Source organism: Martes martes, assembly GCF_963455335.1.
Source record: "Martes martes genome assembly, chromosome: 10".
Lineage (NCBI taxonomy): Eukaryota > Metazoa > Chordata > Mammalia > Carnivora > Mustelidae > Martes > Martes martes.
In genome coordinates this window covers 69,228,026-69,248,135 of record NC_137898.1, presented here as the reverse complement: position 1 = coordinate 69,248,135, position 20,110 = coordinate 69,228,026, and the positions used below count along the sequence as shown (strand labels likewise).

The 20,110-nt window shown below is 37.5% G+C and overlaps 1 protein-coding gene across 1 annotated transcript in view; it reads left to right on the top strand.

The window, feature by feature from the left end:
- Positions 1-20,110, top strand: part of DLG2 (discs large MAGUK scaffold protein 2) — a gene marked incomplete at its 5' end in the record, with an annotated part of 887,937 nt that overhangs the window by 100,405 nt on the left and 767,422 nt on the right. The window lies entirely within an intron of this gene.

Sequence of the window (20,110 nt, the reverse complement as noted above, 5' to 3'; positions counted from 1 at the left end):
TATATATGTAAATATATGTATGTATACAGAGTGTACATACGTGGGGGGTGTTATATGCTTGTTTTCCTTTGGATTGCATTTTGAAATTGAGATGTGTGAGGAAGAATATTCCATTCGAGGAATGTCAGTTACACCTCCACTCAGCAAATTCATCAAGCTTATATTCTCTTCCTTCCCTCTTGCTATAGTCACCCATTTTCCACACCTCTCCAACCCAGAAGAGCTGCATCACCACAGGCTTGCTTCAGGGTGGGAAGACAAGCTGTCTTCCCAGACTTGGATCCTGGTGAGCCATGCTGGTCACTTAATGTGGTGGCTGACTTAGGGCTTAGCACTAGAGATGATGATCCACCAGAGGGAGGGAGCCTAGGAGAGCCAATGTAATGGGTCAAAAATCAGAAGCTAGGAGAGGAAGTTGATCTGTGTGACTATCATGGGGCTCAGTAGTGTTGGTAAGAGGAATCTATGAGGCCAAACTGTCATTGGAAGTAAGGGATCAGACTTTATGAGTCCTGGTCACTTCCTGGGTAGGCACTCTTGTGTGGCATGACAAGCAGGCATGGGGCTAAGTGAGGGTTGAAAATATCTAGGAGAAACTGAAAGGAATCAGGCACAAAAGACAGTGGATTTATTGTAAAAGACTGGGGAACAGGGAGGATGGCACTCAAGAAGTCAAAAAGTTATTCATCAGGAAGCTATAACAGCTGTTCTCCAATTGCTGTCACATTTAATCAGAGAAATCACCTTCTTTGATTTTTATTTTCTAATGTTTCCCCATTCATTGTGTTGTACGGTATTGAATTATCAGATAGGCAAACTAAGGGTGTGCTTAGAGAACTAGCAGAGTATGGGCACCTAAGATGTAAGACAGGCCCTTTGGTAAACAGACCCCAAAGTTTGCAATTAGAAAGATCTAGAAAGAAGCTATGTCAATTGTAGCATACATATGCATCACATTAATTAAAAGAATAAAACATATTTTTAATTACATTGGTAAGGCTAGTGATATTTTCAGGTCTTAGGGTTATTAAATGTCTTAATCCAGCCTTGCCATTGTGGTAGGCTTTTCCATAGTCACCATCATCTCCATCATCATCATCATCATCATCACCATAATCGATCACTGTTCCCACAAAGAACCCTAAATTTTGAACCCTTGCAATATATTGAAAGGGCATGATGCTAAGTGAATCAGAAGCATTACCTAATCTATTCCTCACAACAATCGTAAGAGGTAAGCATCACCTTCCTATCCCAGAGAGGATGACTGAGGCTGAGAGAGGGAAAGTGACTTATCTGAAGTCCCACAGCTGATCTATGACGGAGCTGAGATTCCAATCCTTTCCTCCCACCTCTGGAACTTTTACATACTCTGTGAGTCAAAGGTCGTTATTAGCAATTGAGGGAGAGAGTTAGAAATAATATACAAAGTCCAGGTTAAAAGAATTTGAGACACTTGGAAAACCTCAATCTTCAGCGTGTCCATACTACTTGAGAAGGGTCATGTCAGCTCAGATGTTTGGTCCAGAATTCTTCAGAGATCTGTCAGTAGTGCCATGCTTTTATTCAGCAAATATTTTAGAAGTTCCCAGCTGGCACATATCCTTTTATCAAAATAAGATCTGTTTTGTTAATTTTTTAAAAACTTTTGGGGGGGTTGTTTTGTTTTTTGTTCTTTTTGTTTTGTTTTGTGTTAATTCAGTTTATCTAAGCAGTATAGTGTTGCTGCCAGTGAAGTAGGCAATAAAAATGTAAACTTATTTTGTATTTTTGAAGCTGTGTGAAACTATTGCCCACTTTTTCCTCCATCCCTTCTTTCCTTCTCTTTTCCTTTCTTTTTTTTTCTCTCTTTCTTACTTGCCTTTTGCTTTATTCTTACTTTTTATAGTAAAGTATTTTACTCAAAGTATAAGACTGTGAGTTGGTTCTGGCTAGCATCAGTTTTAAATAATAAGGAAATTTTAACTATTTGTGTTTTGGAATACATTTTTTTCACATGGAGGTGTATACATTTCAGACTGTAAATTAATTTTACACACTGATTTTATTTGCCAAGTTGATCAAGAGTAGAATGGATTTGACTTTAATATACAATAGCTTTCTCGGTTGAAATGTTATTTACTCAGAAAAACTGTCCCTTAAGCCTGTCTTACACATTCTGATAGCTTCTAAACATCTCCTTTATCACTATTATCAAGGTTCTAATTAAGTCATATGTCTCTGGTTACTTATTCGAGGGTCTTTCTTATACACTGCTCTAAACTGAATATCCAGGCACAGTGTTGGATTACAGTAGACATGCTGTTAATATATTGAACAAACGAATAAAATTCTCTACCCCTACTGTTTCTTCTCTTTGGTCCTTAATGTTCTGGACAAATAGATTTCAACTATTTTAATGGTTTGCTGCATTTGAGAACTGAAAATGTCAGCATGCAGCACTATGCTTGAAAGCTATGTCATGTGCCATTTCTTTCTGGTAAATTAACACACCCATATCTGCTAGTAAGAATAGCACTTCAGTCATGTAGAACTAGTAGAATGCATCAGAGTATCCCCTCAGATGTCCATAATGTAGATCAGAACTCAGAAGTTTGTTTGTGTTAAAGCTGAAGATTTCAGGATTTCAACAACAAAAGCTGATGATTCCATCCTGACTGTGAGATTCTAGGAGACTGAAATATAAGATTGGCATAATCTTAAGGAGGCTGTGAGGATAATTTTCAACTTAAATATTGATTTAGTGAAGGTCCCAGAGTCTTCTTCTCTGGGAAGCTGTTTAATATTCCAGTGTTGTGGGAACATGCCAGCCTGAAGGACATGGGGAAGTATCCCATCTCTATGCCGGTCCTATAGTTTGGTAGCAAATACCTCTCACCATCACCTCCTCCTTCATCCCCACCCCTACCCCACACATGCTCATATATACAGCCCAGGTCTGTTTCTCTGAACCCCATCATTCTTTTTGAAAGTGTTACTATATCTGTTCCAGTAACATCCTCAGGCATTTTTAAGGTTTAAATGATTTACTTAAGACCTCATATGCTCAGATTCCCAGTATGTGTGGTCTTATGTGGATTAGAGATTTAAAAAGGCTCATAGAACTGACTTTCAGAGAACTGAAACGTAAAGATAAGCATTATGGATTTTAGTGTTAAGATTATGGTGGTTAGGGGCACCTGGGTTGTTCAGTGGGTTAAAGCCTCTGCCTTCGGCTCAGGTCATGGTCCCAGGGTCCTGCGATTGAGCCCTACATCGGGCTCTCTGCTCAGCAGGGAGCCTGCTTCCTCCTCTCTCTCTCTCTGCCTGCTTCTCTGCCTACTTGTGATCTCTTGTCTGTCAAATAAATAAATAAAATCTTAACAAAAAAAGATTATGGTGGTTATCGTTACTGTGGTCATTTTTTTTGTTTAGAAACAGATCTGTTTTGTGAATGTTATTCTAATGTGGGTTTCTTCATTCTCACATAAAGAGCTTAGCTTTAAGACAAAAGTGTCTTTAGCCTTTTACTTTTCCGTTACTTAATTGTACTGCCAAAGTTATTAGGAACCAGAAGTGATTGTGTTAGATTACCTTTGAAAAGGAGCCAACTCCTTTCTGGTCCAGTAGAAGGATATAGCAGAGATCAGCAATGTCACAAAGAAGAAACTGTTGTCTGAATGCCAAGTCAGTCACGGACCAAACCCAACGGTTGACAAAGCCCTAGATCATAAGAGAGCATACTTTAGATAGAGCCTAATTTAAAACAAAAGCAATTGTGTTTTCACTTGTTGGGGAACCATTTGGAATGCAGATGTTTAACAGCACAATTTGATTTTAGAAACACTTTGGGCAATTTTTTAAAGACGTTTCCTTGAATGAGGTGTCAGAGGAGTATCAGTCCTTCCCATTTATCCTTGTAATATTCTTTATAAAGCATCAGGGGCTTTTCATGTGAATAGCCAAAAGGCAGTAGATAGGGAAAGTCATGGAGATATCTGAAAAGTGTGCAGAAATGGAAGTGGTGGTCACGATTGCACAACTCCCGCTTAGTCATTCACATGGGTACTACTGGGTCGTATCAAAACCCAACACTGCAGCTCTATAATAGGGACTTCCTGTTGGATGCTCCCTCCTGGAAAGATTTGTTTTACTGCCGTTAATTCATTTTCCATCCAAAATGGTCTGGTACTTTCTGAGGCTGAAAAAGAGCCTGCCCACCATGCCCTAGTAACCATACGTGGAGAAAGATATGAACATTCAAGTCAAGGTTTTCCTTAGGTCAGCTGTGATTTGTTCCAGGTGGAACGAGGTGCTGTTCTGATACGCAGTTTGCCTAATTGGAAAAGACCACCAAGCAGGTTGATGGCAAACAGGCAGTAATTTCTCCCATTGCCCTCCAGACAGGCTACACATTACCTGCTTAAAAGAGGGCAAGCAATATTGTTTCCTTTAATGGGGAATTGTAAAAATAAGGAAGGAGAACTATCAGATAATTGATTTTTTACTTTTCTTTGCTAGCAGATGATTATGAAGAAAATTACATGTAAAGTGATGTACAATTCTTGCTGCACAAATTACACCAAAAGAACATATTCCAAGGATGAAATAAAAGACCTTTCTGCAGAAAGATAATGTTTTATTGTTAATGGCATGGTAATAAATTTGCACCAGGTGAATTCTCCCAAGTGTATTTTTAGTGTCAGTGCCTGGGCTCCAAGTGGGGTGTCTTAAGCCCAGCATCAGTTCTGCAGAACCCAACCCACAGATAATTTTGCATATCATGCTTGCTTTATTGGCTTATGAGTAAAACCTAGAAAAAAGATTTGCTTGAAAAGTATGACAGTGGGCACTTTGGTACTTGGTTTTACAAAGCACATTTCATTTAGCCCAGCAGGTTTAGATGAATTTTCACTGTACGGTGGCGAAGAACTTGACCCCAAAGTAGCTGATAATTCATTTCTGCTTGAACTTCTTACCAACATGGGTTTTATGTATTACAGTTTGAATTGTTTTCCCAAAGCCCCCACAACTTGACTCAGAGTTTAACATTTGACGTATTTACCAATGGAAGGTAAAAGACTCCTATCACTTTCATTCATTTTTTGTGTCGTTTTGTTTTTTTAAGAAAAGCAACATGGCGGAGTAGGAAGCATCAGGACTTAGTATCAGACTTATCTGAGTTTGAATCATGACTTTGCCATTTACTAACTGTGTGACCTCAAACAATTACTTAACTTCTCTGAACCTCAACTTTTTTCATCTAGGTGCTTAACTGACTGAGCCACCCAGGCACCCCTATTTTTTTTTTTTTTAATCTAGAAATGGGAGTAATAACCATTTGCCTTTCAGGGCTGTTGAAAGAATTAGCTCTGGTTCTGTATATTTCTTGGCACATTTCTAGCATATGCTCAATAAATGGTAGTTATAGCTGTTACGATTGAAGCTGTTCCGCAGCCAGAAGAAAAGTGGGCTCGCATAAACTCAAACCTCTTTCTCCTGGCTGCGAGAAACTGCAGATGCTCCTGGACTTCTATGAGAAAATATAATTAAGACAAAAACTTTATTTTCAGTTCAGCCATTCAAGTTTAAGAAGCCATTTTCTTCAGAGCTCTCAAAATCCTGATTAATTCTTTCCCTAAGGATCGTAAATAGGAACAAAGGAGGCAAATGAAAATTTCATGTTAACCCTAAACTTAAAACCTTAAATTCTAGGTTTCCTAAATGTTCCTGTCTTTTGCCCATATTTTGAATGTAAAGGGAGGGTCAAGATGTCTTGCATTCATCCCTAAAAAGGAAATGTGTTGTATGTGAAAACAAGGTGGGGTAGTGGAGAGATTTTGCAGTGAACACTGAGCTTTGAATTCTGGTTTTAACAACACTTCTTATCAGTTGTCTGACCCTAGACACATTATTTCACAACAGTGAACTTCAGAGCTCCCCCCCCACCACCCTCTGGCCTGGATACCATATGTGGGGTTGCCTTGAGGATTAAAATAATTCAAGGATATTTTTTCCAAAAACCAAACTCTAACACAAAAAGCAAATGTGATTTTGCACAGGTTTTCATGCACAGGTTACAGTGTTGTACAAACCTTGATTTTATTCCTGGTTCTGCTCCTTACTAATACTGTGACTGTGGGAAAATTATAGAACCTTTCTCAGTCAATTTCTTTATCCTAAATTGGCATCTCAATGTTTACCATGTAGGGTTGTTAGGATCAAATGAAATATCTATGTTGGACCCACTGTATGTACTCAATAAAGGGTTCATATGTTGTTGTTAGTGGTGATGTTATTTAGCACCTGGCCCAGGGACAAAATGCCCTCCCCAAAAATAGGAGTAGAGAAGTTTAGTCCCAATATGGAATTCTGACATTTAAGTAAAATCAATTGACCTTTATTGAGTGTCTGTATATAGACACTGCAGAATTTTTAAATGTCAGTCTCTGGAACTTGTAATTGAGAGGGGAGAGGAGGAGGAGGAGGAAGAGGAGGAAGATGATAGATAAAGCTTATTGTGCATTATATCACGGGCACTGTACTAAGTACTTCATAGAAATTAACTCATGTTATTCTCACATCAATCCTATGAGATAGGAACTACTACCAACCTTATTTTATATTTGAGGAAACTAAGACATGGGAAGTTTAAGGAAATTGCTCAAAACCAAAGCTAGTAATGGTCAGAGTTGAGATACGTACTCAGAAGTCTAGCTGTAGAGCTCATGCCTCATCTATTAAGAATGGGAGGGGGGGAAAAAAGAATGGGAGGGAAAAAAAGGTGCATAAATGCTGTACAAAGCTTTGACACATTATACAAAAATATAGCAAAAAATGTTCCAAATGAGGCAGAAATTCCATCAGACTTCAGATATTTATGCAGCAATGAAAGGCTCAGCTTCTAGATGGGCACAAGAAAGACCTCTTAGGGAAAGGAAGAATATGCCTGTCCCAGCCTTTGAAGAGATTGTGGCAGAGGGATTGATGTCACAGTTGCCTTGAGAGGCTATGCTTCTAACGACTAGCTGTTTGGCAGACTCTTATTGAAAGAATGTACAACTGAAAAAATAAGCCAAAAAAATTCACCATGCCATATTCCAACTACCTTGCTATGTGTTAAAAATTATAATAAACCTACATGTTTATGATAATAATATGCTAAATCTGCATTTCTACATTCAGTTGGGAGGTATTGTGATTAAACCTGAAGATGTTGACAGGGCATCACTTATCAGCTTTACTTATGGTGGACACCAAGTGTGGTCTCATGGACTCTTTAGTCCACCCCTTAATTTTACAAATGGGGTCATTAAAATTTAACACGTCATAGTAGCATGTCTAAGATGAGAGAGCTAGTTAGTGGCAGAACTGGAACTAAAACATGTTTCCTAAACCCAAGCACCGTATTGTCCAAGTTTAGTTCAACGACTATTTATAGAACAATAATAATTGTATTATAAGACAATAACAAGGAGGGTGCGAATTTACAAATAAAAAATAATCTTTGCTATTGAGAAGTTTATAATCTACTTAGAAAGACAAATATGCCCACATGTAATCATAAAACTCACCATAATGGGACAAGTTCAAGAGCAGGGGAGATCCCACAGTTGTCTCTGCATTCTCCCTTTCATCACTCAGCACACCTGTTTATTCAGGGCCTTTCTGCTCTGCTAAATTGCTACCCTCTCTACAGTTCAGTACTGTATCTCTAGCATAGTTCCTGATACAGAATAGGCACTCAGTAAATATTTATTGAATGAAATGGGGGGAAAAAGCAGAATAATATAGAATTACAGAGGAAGAGGTGATTAATTAAATGTGAATTTGAGATACACAGGCCAAAGCAAAGCCAATTAGGGAAAACTTTACTAAAATGTCAAGTCTCCAAGGAGAGGAAATCATTCAGCCGGAAGAGGACCTGTCATTTCTGTTAATCCATACCCCTGCCTTTAGGCCAGTCCACAGATGAATTACCTCTGACAAGTCAGAATCTGGCTTATTTTTAACTCGGGTTTTTTAAACCTTTTGATAAATTTAGAAAATATCTATTAAAAATCATTTGTCAGAAAAATAAGATTATGTATAACTTAGACAAAGAAAGATTCGAGCTCATGGTTCTCTCTCAAATTTTGGGTGTGGTAACTACAAAAATCAGGTAGACTGCTTCAAGGGGAGCTCAATGGTGTGCCCCAGACTTTCCATGGTCAGAGGAAGGTCCGTTTATGTTTATTCCAGTTGGATTCTGTGCATAGCGTTACTCACCTTGACTGTTTTAGCTTTCTTGAGAGATTTCTTTCCTCAGTTCGTGACTGTTGGCTCCGTCTTTTTTTTGTCTTCTTTATGTTCTCCCTTTTTAACTTCCTTCCTTGCTTGCTTCCTTCCTTCCTTTTTTATTCCTCCCCCTCCTCTCTCTCTTTTCTTAATTATGAGTCACTACCATAATGTTATTTTTGCACATTTTCATTAATCGTGCATGTCCTTCCTCATGAAACTCAGCTCAGGGGATGACATGTGCCTTTGCCTGGTTTAGAGACCCCACACTGTCCCACACTACCTGCTATGTTCCTAGAAACCAGAAGAGAGTCAGTAGTACATCTAGTATTGTAAGAATGTGAGAGACCAGCACTTGGAAACCACACGTGTTAGGTCCCCAAGAATCTAATCAAGCACCAAGAGCCTTCCCCCTAATTTAAATCAATAGGCTTTAAATACTGAAATGAACTTTCAGGTTTATTAAGGCTTGAACACAGACATACTGATGCCTTCCATGCACTAAGTTCAGTGTTTAATGCTATAGTTTCTGTATTAAGAACTAAAGAAGTTAAAAGATACAAGTATAAAAATTAGCTATAACTAAAAAAAGTTAATGAATGTGCAATATAAAAAGATGTGATTTGTGATATCATTGACTGTGAAGGAGTAAAAATGCAGCTTATTTATATACAGTTGAAGTTAAATTATTATCAGCTTATCCACCTCAAGCAGGTTATTATAACTACATGTTTTATGTAAGCCCCAAAATAACCACAGACAAAATACCGATAGAAGATACACAATAGAAAATGACAAAGGAATCTAAGCATGTCACTACCAAAAAAAAAAAAAAAAAAAAAAAGTCAATGAAACACCAAAAAAGACAAAAGAAGATGTGCAAAAAAGCTACAAGACAGAAAACAGTGAACGAAATAGCAATAGTAAGTCCTTCTCCACCACTAATTACTTTAAAAGTAAATGAGTTAGACTTTACACAGAGGAGTTAAATAGATTTTTAAAAAAACTAAACTGTATGCTGTGTAAAAGTGACTCATTTTGGATTTAAGGGCACACATAGACTAAAAGTGAAAGGATGAAAAATGATTTTTTTTAGAAAAAAAATTTTTTAAGATTTTTTATTTATTTGTTTGACAGAGAGAGAGATCACAAGCAGCCAGAGAGGCAGGCACAGAGAGAGGGGGAAGCAGGTTCCCTGCTGAGCAGAGAGCTGGATGCAGGGCTCCATCACAGGACCCTGAGATCATGACCTGAGCTGAAGGCAGAGGCCTAACCCACTGAGCCACCCAGGCACCCTGAAAAAAGATTTTCCATGGAAATGGTAACCAATAGGAGCAGGGGTGGCCTTACTTAGACAAAATATACTAAGTCAAAAACTGTCAAGAGAGACAAAGAAATAACTTATATAATAATAAAAGCATCAATTCAATCAGGAGGAAATAATAAATATATATGCACCCCAGATCAGAGCACCCAAGCATATGAAGCAAACATTTACACAACTGAAGGGAGAAACAGACACCAACACAGTGATAGGAGGCGATTTCTGTCCCACACTTTCATTAATGGGTAGAATGTCCAGACAGAATATCAATGAAGAAACAGAGGACTTGAACAGCATCACAGACCAAAGGGAACTATCAGACATATAACAAAGCATTCCATCCCCAATGGCAACAGAATACAGATTTTCCTCAAGTACACAAAGAACATTCTACAAGATAGATCACGTTAGGTCACAAAATAAGTCTTAACAAATTTTATTTGGTTTTAAGATTTTTTTTAATTTTTGGGGTGCCTGGGTGGCTCAGTGGGTTAAGCCTCTGCCTTTGGCTCAGGTCATGATCTCAGGGTCCTGGGATCGAGCCCTGCATCGGGCTCTCTGCTTAGTGGGGAGCCTGCTTCCCCCTCTCTCTCTGCCTGCCTCTCTGCCTACTTGTGGTCTCTCTCTCTCTCTGTACAATAAAAATAAATAAAATCTTTAAAAAAAAGATTTTTTTATTTATTTGAGAGAGAGAGAGAATGAGAGCATGAGAGGGGATGGGCCAGAAGAAGAAACAGACTTCCCACCAAGCAGGGAGCCCGATGTGGGACTAGATCCCAGGACTCCGGGACTCCAAGATCATGACCTGAGCCAAAGGCAGTTGCTTAACCAACTGAGCCACCCAGGCACCCAGTCTTAACAAATTTTAAAAAGATTGAAATCATACCAAATATATTTCCAAACTACAGCAGAATGAATCTAGAACTCAAGGGCAGAAGGAAAACTGGAAAATTCACAAGTATTTGAAAATTAAACAATACATTCTTTTTTTTCCTATTTTTTTAAATTAACATATAATGTATTATTTGTTTCAGGGGTACAGGTCTGTGAATCATCAGTCTTACACAATTCACAACGCTCATGATAGCCCATACGTTACCCAATGTCCACCATCCAGCCACCCCATCCCTACCACCCCACACCCCACAGCAACCCTCCGTTAAACAGTGCATTCTTGACCAACCAATGGGTCAAAGAAGGAAGCAAATTGGAAAGTTGAAAATATCTTAAGGCTAAAATGAAGGCATAACATATGAAAACCAGGGACAAAAGCAGTTCTAGGCAGGAAGTTTAAATGCTTACATTAAAAAAAAAAAAAAGAAAAAAATTTAAAAATGGAAAAAAAAAACACCCTGATTTTACACCTCATAGAACTAGAAAAAGAGCAAACTAAACCCAAAGTTAGCAGAAGGAAGGAAATTTTAAGACTAGAACAGAAATAAAATAGAAAATTGAGAAAAAAATAGAAATCAATGAAACTAAGGATAGTTTTTTTTAAACATAAGCAAAATTGACAAATCATAGTTATATTAACTATGATTTTATATTAGTTATATTAACTAAGAAAGAAACAGGGATGACTCAAATAAAATAAAAAATTAAAAGAGATGTTTCAGTTGATGCCATAGAAATTAAAAGTGTAGGGAATACTGCAAATAATTATACACCAACAAATTGGATAACCTAGAAGAAATGGATAAATTTATAGGAGCATACAACTCACGAAATCTAAACCATGAAGAAATAGAAAAATCTGAACGAATCCTATAACTATTAAGGAAATGGAATCAATAATTAAAACTTCCAGCAACAATAACAACAAAAAGGCTAGGACCAAATGGCTTTACAAGTGAAATCCAACAATCATGTGAAAACAAATCAAGGCCAGTCTATCTCAAAGTCTTCCAAAAATTTAAAGAGAAGACTTTCAGACTGATCTTTTAAGGCCAGCATTACTCGGATAACACTCCAGGAAGAGATACCACAAGAAGATAAAATTTTAGACCAAAATCCCTGCTAAGTGGGTGCAGAAATCCTCCATAAATACCAGCAAACTGAGTTCAACAACATATTAGAAAGATCATACACCATGACCCAAATAGAATTTGTCCCTGGTAGTTCAAAGGTAGTTGAACACACAGAACACATTGAATGTGGCATGCCACATTTACAGAACAAAAGATAAAAATCACATGGTTATCTCAATAGGTGCAGAAAAAGCACTGACAAATTTCAGCACTCTTTCATGAAAAACATGTTCAAAAACTAGGAATATAAGGTACTTATTTCAACATATGAAAAATTCACTGCTAATATCATATCCAATGGGGGAAAGCTAAAAGCTTTTCCTCTAAGATCAGGAACAAGATAAAAATGTTCATTCCCAACATTGCTATTTGGTGTTGTACTTGGGAATCCTAACCAGAGCAAAATAGCAAGAGAAACAAATAAGAAATAAGAAATATTGTCTCTGTCTGCAAATACTATCATTTTATATATAGAAAATCCTAAAGATTATACGTACACACACACAATTAGACCTAACAAGTTGAGCAGTTATAATATATAAAATCAATATACAAAAATTAGCATTTCTGTACAAAAACTAGTGTAACAGTTAATAATTTGAATAAGAGGTAAAGAAAACAATGTCATTTAAAATAGCATCAAAAAGAATAAAATAGGAATAAACTTAACCAAGGGATTGAAAGATTTGTATAATGAAAACTACAAAACATTATTGAAAGAAATTGAAGAAGATACAAATATGTTTATAGATTGGAAGACAACATTTTTTTTATTAATTAAGATTTTATTTTAACTCCAGTATAGTTAATGTACAGTTGTTTTGTTAGTTTTGGGTGTACAGTATAGTGATCCAACAATTCCACACATCACCCAGTGCTCATCACAACAGGTGCCCTCCTTAATCTCCATCACCTTCCCTCTGGTAAGAGTCTGTTTTTTGCTTTGTCTCTTTTTCTCTCTTTTCTCCTTTGCTTGTTTGTTTTGTTTCTTAAACAAAAAGTCCACATATGAGTGAAATCATATGGTATTTGTCTTTCTCTGACTGACTTATTTTGCTTAGCATTACAGTCTTTAGACCCATCCATGTTGTTGTAAATGGCAAGATTTCATTCTTTTTTTATGGCTGAATAATATTCCATTGTAGATGCATACCACATCTTCTTTATCTATTCATCTATCGATGGGCATCTGGGCCACTTCCGTAATTTGGCTATTGTAAATAATGCTGCTATAAACATAAGGCTGCATGTATCTCTTTGAATTAGGGTTTTTGAATTTTCAGGGTAGATACCCAGTAGTGTGATTACTAGATCATAGGGTATTTCTACTTTTAACTTTTTGAGGAGACTATGTACTACTTTACAGTGTGGCTGCACAGTTTGCATTCCTACCAACCGTGCAGAAGCATTCCCCTTTCTCTACATCCTTGCCAACACCTGTTGTTTCTTGCGTTTTTTATTTTAGCCATTCTGACAGGTGTAAGGTAATACCTCATTCTAGTTTTGATTTTCATTTTCCTTATTATGAGTGATGTGGAGTATCTTTTTATGTGTCTTTTGGACATCTGGATGTCTTCTTTGGAGAAATGTCTGTTCATGTCTTCTGCACATTTTAATTGGATTATTTGTTTGTATGTGTGTGTTGAGTTTTATCAGTTCTTTCTATATTTTGGATACTAACCTTTTATTGGATCTAACATTTGCAAACATCCCCCATTCATTACGTTGATTTTTAGTTTTGTTGATTGTTTCCTTTGCTGTGCAGAAGCTTTTTATTTTGATGTAGTCCCAGTGGTTATTTTTGCTTTTATTTCCCTTGCTTGAGAAGACATATCTTTAAAACGTATTGCTATGGCCAGTGTCAGAGAAATTACTACCTCTTTTGGAAGACTTACATTTTTAAAATGTCCATACTACTCAAAGTGATCTATAGATTCAATGTAATCTCTGTAAATATATTTATGGAAATAGAAAAAAATCCTAAAATTTATTTGGAAAATACAAAAAATCCTGAATAGCCAAAACAGTCTCAAGAAAGAAGAACAAAGCTCATTACCTGTTAATATAACCATTATCAAACCAACCAAACAAAAACCAGAAAATAAATGTTGGTGAGGAAGTGAGGAAATTGGAATCCTTGTGCACTGTTGGTGACAAAGTAAAATGGCTCAGCTACCTGGGAAAACAGTATTGAGCTTTGTCAAAAAATTGAAAATAAAATTACCATATAGTACCATATACCATATACCATATATACCATATTTTGAACCACTCCATTTCTGGCTATTTATCCAAATAAAATTAAATTAGGATGTCAGAGATATTTACACTCCTGTGTTTATTGAAGCATTATTCACAATAGCCAAATCGTGGAAACAATCTAAATGTCCATTGACAGACAAATGGGTAAACAAACTGTGGTGTATACATACAGTGGAATATTATTCAACCTTAAAAGTAGAAATCCTGCCATGTGTGAGAAAATGGGTAAATCTTGAGGACATTATACCCACTGAAATATGCTCGTCACAGAAGGATAAATACTGCGTTCTTGCATATCATATAAGGTTTCTAAAGTATTGAAATTCATAGATGCAGAAAGCAGAATGGTTGTACCAGTGGCCTGGGAGGTGGTGGTGAGAGCTGTTCAGTAAGCATAGAATTTTAATCATGAAAAATGAAAAAGTTCTAGAAATGTGCTGTACAACATCATGCTTAGAGCTAACAATACTGTACTCTATATTTAAAAATTTGTTAAGAGGGTAGACCGCATATTGTGTATTTTTACCACAATTTTTAAAAAAAGAACTAAAGGGGTGCCTGGGTGGCTCAGTGGGTTAAAGCCTCTGCCTTCGGCTCGGGTCCTGGGATCGAGCCCCACATCAGGCTCTCTGCTCAGCAGGGAGCCTGCTTCCTCCTCTCTCTCTGCCTGCCTCTCTGCCTACTTGTGATCTCTTTCTGTCAAATAAATAAATAAAATCTTAAAAAAAAAAGGAACTAAAAAGGATGCTTGTTTATGAGTAATAATGCTTGATTTTTTTTAAACTTTCTAACTTGATTGGAAGGAGGAAGAGAAGATGTCATCTTGACTTTCTGCTCTCTAATACACACTTTTAATATCTTGTGAAATCATTCTACCTTTTGGATTATATTTTAAGAGCAGCTTGACTTTGGTGGCTGTACTTTGGGATCTGCTCCCTGCTTTACCACTGGCTGGCTTTTGATGTGGGGAACTTCTCCCCCTTTTGCACTATCTATCTAGAAAGGGAGAACAATTGGAAAGCACTTGAGAGAAAACCCAGCTGTCAGGAAGTACAGCTCTTATGAATGAATATCTTGCTAAAATAAACAAAAGCTGTTTCAATTTCTTAACATCAGAAGATCACTAGCAAATTTCTTCAAAAAAATTAGTTAATACACTTAGGCTTCTCAGCCACAGTGAATTTTTCACTTAAATGCTGGTCTTAAAAGCACATTGTTGTTTTTTTTTTTTAATTTTGTTTTGTTTTGTTTTTAGGTTCCAATGCTTATTTATTCATTTTACACTGGGAGGTAGAACACAGACCCAGATGCTTAGGTTGGTATGAACCCTGAAAGACAAGTTTATCTTCTTTCTTGTTTGATTTATTTTAATAAATACTAACATTTACTTTGTGCTTGGTTTGGAGGATGCAAATGCACAAAAGAGAGCCCTCTCCCTTCCCTAATGGCCATTGCCTACACTCTGTCTGGGGAAAAGGGCACAAAACAAGTAGTAGCATAATTATTATTTTTAATACAATTGTTCTAAGTGTTGTAGTCAAGAAGCACAGGTGCTGAATGAGTGTTCAGTGAGAGGATGATATGATCTGCTCTGGAAAGGGGAGACAGTGTTCTGGGAATAATCTCTTATAAAGGTGACATTTGAGCTGAGCCCTGGATGGAGGGGAAGATTCCAGAATTTCTGAATAGAAGAGGCTTAGGGATGGCAAACTGGTAGGGAGGAAGGTCTGGGAGATTTGTTTCAGGGTTGTGCTGCCTGGTAAGCTCACTTTTACTCTTAGATTTCCTGTATGTTTCCTTGGGGTGGCTTTTGGGAGGTTGTCTGTAGATGCACACTGTGGAAAGGTAAGCTGGAAGGGATTGTGTGGAACTGCGGCGAGGGGAAGGGAGCATGCGCAGTGGCGCACGGTGGGACTAAGCATGGGTAGTCAAGGTCTGTGCAGTTGGAGAGCAGGGCAAGGGCGTGAGCACGGGTGAGATTGGGGAAAGCCGCAGAGGCCAGGTCACACAGGACATGATTAAGGACCATGGAAGCCACTTTAAAGACTGTTCTCTCTGTGGAGATAAAGATCCCCAGAGAATGGGACTTTACTGACAGCTGTCAAGCAGGGTAGGACCCATCATTTTCACATTTTAGAAGTCCCTCTTGCCACTGTGTGAGAATGAATAGGTGTAAGGGTGGGTGCCAGAGACCAGTTAAGAAGCTGTTTCACCAGTTTGACAGAGAAATGACGCTAGCTTAGGTGGGGATGGTCATCGTGGTGACTGAGAGAGACAGAAACATGGAAGATATTTGCTCAGACAAGAGTACGAACACTGTAGATTGAACCGAATGGGCCAGGGGTGTTGGAAAGCTTCACAGAAGCGACATCAGGTTAATCCTGAAGGATGAGAACAAATTCCGGTAGTAGTGCTGTCCATCACTTAGATGCCATTCCTAAAATATGTAAGTTATAAATAATTATTACCTTTTTTTAGTATTCCTTTCAGATTCTATAAGAAATGTCACATAACTTGTGTTCTTATTTCTCTAATAGTGTTACTCCATGTGTTAGAATATAATAAATCTGCATTTCCTGAAAACCATGTTACAGTTTAACCTCATTGTTAATTCAGACTGATCCCGTCATCATCCACACCCACCCAAGTCCAAGTACATTAGTGAGAATGTACTTGGGGACATTTTTCAAATTTTTTTCCACTTTCTAGTAAATCCTCAGTCCAAGTTAAATCTCTATGGCAATTTGGCATGTGTCTTTCCACCCTCTTAATTCTTGCCTGTCTCTGCCCTAGAAGAATGATAATTCAATTGATTTAAGGATTTAGGAAATAATTTTAAAGCCTAAAATACTTTAAATATTCTCAGTTCTCTTTTACTTCCCAAGGTGAATGTGCTCAGATCTAGAGATTGCCCAGGCTGAAGACTATTAGATGTAGAAGAATATTAGTTGGCATTTATAACATCTCCAGGCTGTGGCCCCAGGAATGGACTGTGTATACTTTTCAAATCAAGAAGAATTGTAACTGTTACCTTATATTATTTTGTGATTATTTCCCACATTACTTATAACTGCTACGGGGCTTGTGCTGCTCAGTCCTTCTTTAGCAAGCACTCAGCTCTTCTTTCGTAATTAATATCTTCATTTCCCCATGCATAGAATGCCTGAAGGAAATTTTTTTCTGAAAACAGAGTCTGCATCGTGCTGTAGTACGGCACAATTTATTTAGTAATTCATCTTCGCTATTTTTTTATTAAACAAATCAAGCCGGATATTAGTTTTAAGCCCTTGCATTAAAACTAGTGGTGGTTCTGTGGAGTCTGTATCAGGTCAAAGAGAGGTCAATAAGATATATCTCGTCTAGGCATTACCCTGTACACCATCTGCCCGTGTTAAATCACAGTGATAAGTAGGATATGTACTTGTACACCACTAATTCCTCTTTGGCCAGAATTTCGTGTCATCTCATGGTCATTACAATTGTCCAATTACAGTTGATCAAATTGAATTATCTTTAATTAGTAGGTCTGTCTCATAGTACAGTGGGCTAGTTGGACATATTTATCTGTGTAAGTGGTCTTTCATCAGACTTAGAAAGCCAAATGTCATGTTTGAAAAGAAAAAAAAAATCGGGGAAAGGGGAAGACAGAAGGCTGGATGTATGTTGTGTATGTTAAAGTGGAAGGATAATTTCAGTACAGTCTTGTAATATGTGTTATGAAAAGTTTGCTATGGTCTTTAGGAACTTTGGAGGAAAGTAGCATTAGTTATGCAATGTACAATGTTTATTTATCTATATGGAAATGGCATACCGAGGTGAGTAAAACAAAAACTCTATTGCCCTTGTAGTGGGAAGAGATAGCTCATTCTGAACCACCCATTCATAACACATTTAGGTCCCTGTGAAGATTTATAATATCTTTGTGTAGTGCCCAGCCAGGAACTTTTCTGTCTTGCTGCAAACTGCACACACCATTACAAAATTTTAATGGATTCATACTGACTTATTCCTGTTCAGATTGATTCTTATACTTGAGAGGCAAATGGGTGAGAACAGGGCATGTGTTCTCTAAAGATGGCAATGGGCCTTTGAGCAGTGATATCTGCCTGAAAAACTCGAGAATCATCTGTGGTTAGATAAGACTGGAGAGAGTCAAACTTATCACTTCTTGACATTCTCATTTGGGGGTGATCGTATTGCCATATCACATCAAGTCCTACCGTATAGCCATGCATCGTGGTGACACCAGACAAATATGAAGTTCTCTAGGGCTTTATTGACCTAGAAGTTCTTTCAGGCATTATCCCTTGATCCCAGCATAAAAAATGAAGGTGGGGGAAGGAAGAGAGAGAGGGAGGGAAAAAGAGGAGAGAGGAGAGAGCAGAGAAGGGAAGAGACGTGGCTGATAGTCTACCCTTTTTCCCACTGAGCATCGCATAATGATCTATTTGCCTCAATTTTACTATTTTTAAGTATTGATCTTAACTCTTAAATCCTTTTTCAGGAATAAAGACCATTAATGCCATTGTTATTTCTACCCAACAGTTCAAATCTTCATCTAACTATTTATTTAGGTGAATTTCCGTAACACCTCACTAAACACTGAACACTAAAGCTAACCTTAGAGAAATAATTTAAGTTTCTGGAGCATTGCTGAACTCAATATTATTTCAAAACATGTCAGGCAGCTCCTGCCTGTCTCTCTCCTTCTATATATGCACTCACCCAAGCATTCATTCATCCATCCAAAAAATATACATTATAAGTCTGCTATGTGCTGTGCAGACAGTGTGCTAGGTGCCTGGTTAAAAAAAAAAAAAAAGGTACATAACAAACCAGGCCTGCCCTTTGAACTTATCTATATAGGTCATTATTACTTAGCAAAGGTGTTTTGAATGCCTGCATTGCCAGGGAAGTTACTTATGGGAACCCCTGGTGCAGAATTTGGGAAAGAACCCTTTTATGGAGATACATAGGAAGAGTAGCTCCTACTCCTTCCTTTCAGGGTTTTTATATATAACAGTGATTTGTCCAAGGAGTTCTAGTGTTGAAATGTAGAATATGTGGTAATCCTACCCTTTGAAATAAGAACTTAGCCAACTCAGCCAGAAATGAGGTCTACACTGCCCCAGCAGTGAGAAGGTGGATCTGATGGTCTGGGGATAAAAATCATTTTATCTTCGGACTCTCTCATTTTTGTTTGATGCTGCATGGATGGTAGCTTGTATCCCAATCAAACCAAATTTTTCCCTCAGGGATATGTGATAAGGATAGACATTTTGGCAACAAATATGGAAAGTTTCAAACATAATAAAAATTCTAAATGCTCTGGTAATTAGCCTTTCTCTTTACTAAAAATGCTATGTATGGCTTCTGCAATCATACTAAAATTTTAAAACAATCATGTCCTCTCTGGAAGGCAATTGCTTTAAATTGGATAGATTTCACTCATTTTCCAGTGAAAGAATTTGAAAATTCTGTCTGTGGAAACCAAAATACTGGAGGGTAGAGTTGGATGTGTCTTTCACTTTAAAATGCAGACTCTCTCTGTGGTGAATGTATTTGTTGTGGTAAAGTATTTGAAAGGAAATCCTCAGAATAATTTGGGGTAAGGAAAAACACTATGTTAAAATAAGCCAACCCATCAGTTTTGAACTTTGAAAATTGCTTCATTTTGAATCAGAAAGAATTAATAATCATTCATAGCGTTAAAAAACATATGTTCAGATTATAATATGTAATCATGATCTAAAACAAATGAAACCTCCAGATTTTAAAGGACTGTAGTATAATGCTGTGACCTCAGTGATTTTTCTAAATGAATTAACGTTGTTGAGCGTTAATATTGACGCTCTTCGCCACCTCGTGATGTGCTCCGTGTCTTGGCAAATATCTCTCTACATAAGTGATTCCTGTAAATGTTGGAAATCTCTTTACAGGTTAACTTTCCCATCATTTTAAATCACCCATCCTATATTATTTCAGCCTAGAAGGGTCCTGCTAGTCTGATAAGCAGCTTTCCCTCCTGAGGTCTGTATTTTGTGCAGGGCTCATCTAGCAGAGGGAAATGCCAGAATGCCAAATTGCAAAAAGTATTCTTTACCGTGGGGCTCCATCCAAAAAGGGTTTGTAACACAGTGTACAGTCTTGTAGCCCAGCTGTGTGGAGCATTGATTGCTTCTGCCTAGAGCAGGGATACTGTCAAGTTGCTCTGTGAGTTGAGTCATCTATTGACAAAGAG